The following is a 2,939-nucleotide window of genomic DNA, read 5'->3' on the forward strand; positions in this document are numbered from 1 at the left end:
TATATATATATATATATATATAAAATATAATTAGCTGATTCTGACAATCTCTTGGTCAGCAGAGAAGGCCTAGTGGCCCTGATGTCCCACCTCTTCAAACTACACGTGGTGGCTGAAACTGATCTACCTTATTGTCATTGTCTTTAAAAGGTTCCATGACATGGTGCTCTTTGGATGTTTTTATATAGACCTTAGTGGTCCCCCTTATACTAATGCCTCATAAGGGGGGCAAGATTCCAGATCGGCCCATCTGAGATTTCATTTTCTCAAAGCAGGATACCCAGGGCTCGGTTTACGCCTATCGCCATTTCTAACCACTGGGGGACCATAGGCAGGCTAGGGGAACTCATATTACTTAAAATAAATAAATAAATAATAATAAAGTGAAATTTTCATGCCATGGGACCTTTAAATGTGACTCTTTAAATGCAAAGAAGATAGGTTATCATTTCTCCACCAGAGTCAATCTGGTTATTTTAGGGGTTGCACTGGAGGAATTTGGTTTGACTTCAGTGTTTCTAAAATCCTGCCTTAAGCACTGCTAGCTAATCTTTTTTACTAATGAAGTTATTTGATGTCACAAAACTTCTCACAATACGTGGCCTGGTTTGCTCAGTTGGTAGAGCGGGCACACATATGCAGGTTTATTCCTTGATGCAGAAGGTCCAGCGTTTGAGTCTGACATGTGACGGTTTCCTGCATGCATGCCTCCCCCCCCGATTCATATCTCAGCTTTCCTATCCATTAAAAGGTGGAAATGCCCAAAAATGTATCTTAATTAAAGTTTAATCAGAGCCTGCCACCCCCCTATTCTCCATATTATGTATGTACAGTTACAGACCACTTCTTCAAAGTACTGGATATTCACAGCAGTCTTTTTCAGATTAAAAACCAGCCTGAATGATTTGAGAAACCCAAGTTGTGTCGTCATATACAATAAGGCACATTCATTATAACACTGTTTGTCATTGTTGCCAAACCAAGGACATGCATCAGGTACTTTAAGTCTACCAAGGTGGCCCTTTCATTTTGAACTCAAATATACAAAAGAACATCAAACAAACACAGAGTCCTTTCGGTTTGTTTGGTGTCTTCAAGCACTCTTTCATGAAGAGGATAGGTTTTAGAAAGGATAAAATAATTGGGGGAAAAAATCCACTGATCTTCCAAACAGACATTGGCAAAGCTCAGGGTTGACTGCAAACTCCAAAATACTCAAACATGCTTTATGACGCAGAGAGCTGGACTCACCGCAACTACAAATACCAAACCCACATTTCAATAGCAGTTCCCAGTCAGGCCACCTGACCGACTGCATGCCTGGCCTGGCTAGTTACAACAGTCTGCACGAGGTCAATGAGGTTACTGGATGGCTAGAAACTCGTCTCAACTTGTCTGTGTTTTTTCAAATTATTGTACAGCAACTACATCCAGATTCAAGATGCAATTTGAGCCTTACCCTAACTTTAAATTGACAGGAAACAAAAGGTGGCTTTCAAGTTTCCACTTTGTTTACACTTTTTATAGTTAGAGCTAGAGATGTTTCGATACTAGTATCGGTATTGTTTCCAATATTGTCTAAACCGCTGGTATCTGTATCGGAAAGTACTGGAGTTTATGCACCGCTCCGATAATACGTAATAAAGCTCTAAAGAAAATCTACTTTAAAGAAGTTTATTAATGTTCTTTTTCTGTTATAACCAACTGTCAAACTGGATGATAAAATAAAGTTCTGTGGCGTTGTTTGTGTTTGTTCATGTTTCACAAAGAGTTCAACCTGAACCAGACCGACAAGAAAGATAGAAATCATATCACATCCACACTGGGATAGTAGTATACAGCTGTTAAAACATAATAAAATATGTATGATATATGTATATATGTAAAATAATACACACTGGTTTCAGATCAGTACTCAGTATCGGCCGATACGCAAGTTCAGGTATCTGAATCGGTATTGGGAAGCAAAAAATGGTGTCGGACCATCTCTAGTTAGAGCATTCCAAAGCTATATACTCATGTTGCTTTACACACAGCAACAAAGGCACCAAGTCTGTTTCTTGGTTCTGCTGGTTGTCTCGCCAGCTGGTTTCAGGCCATGTCATAACTGACTAAGTCTATTTGTTTGCCTTCAGTCTTCATCTCCAGCCACATTTTGTTCTTTTTTTATTCGCCTTGCTCGATGTCAGGCTTCTATTTTGTAATTGTCATCTTTGTTTAAATAAGAATTAACCTATGTACCCACTCACTGTACGCATACTTGATTCAACTGAGATGTGTTTTCATTGTGATGAACAAATGACTGGGTGTACAGTGTAAGCTAATGCACTAGGAATTAACATCCATCACATAGAGACAGCACAACGCTTCATATACTAAAAAACACGCCCAAGGGAGGGGAAACAATTGGCACCACTATATGCAACCAAGGGCTGAAATGCTAACAAAATGTAGAAGGAATGTATAAAACCGTAGCTAGCTAAAAACACTAGATTTAAGCATGTCAAAGGATTATTTTAGCACCTTATTTCTTCCAGAGGACAACTTAGCAGTTAAACAGCTAATGTTATTTATTTATTAGCAAGCTAAGGCACTCACAAGCATAATACTGCATAGCTTTACGATTTATCCACATTCCACTATAATACAAGTTGCATACCTTCAAAAAGGATTTAGCATACTTACAAAAATATAGTTAGCCCAAAACTGCAGGAAATAAACTACAATACGATTGTTGTCGGCTGCGGGAGGCGAGGAAGGCGGGACGAAGGCTGCCTGCCCGGTTAAGGAATCTACCACACAGATCGACACTGCCAAGCTTCCTACTCACCAACAACAGATTGATCACACACAAAATGGATGAGCTTCAAATACACACGGAACTGCTGCGTTATGATTTTCCCAAAAACCTGGCTGAACACACTTATCAGCTAGCAGCT

This window comes from Etheostoma spectabile, chromosome 18 (genome assembly GCF_008692095.1).
Source record: "Etheostoma spectabile isolate EspeVRDwgs_2016 chromosome 18, UIUC_Espe_1.0, whole genome shotgun sequence".
Classification (NCBI taxonomy): Eukaryota; Metazoa; Chordata; class Actinopteri; order Perciformes; family Percidae; genus Etheostoma; species Etheostoma spectabile.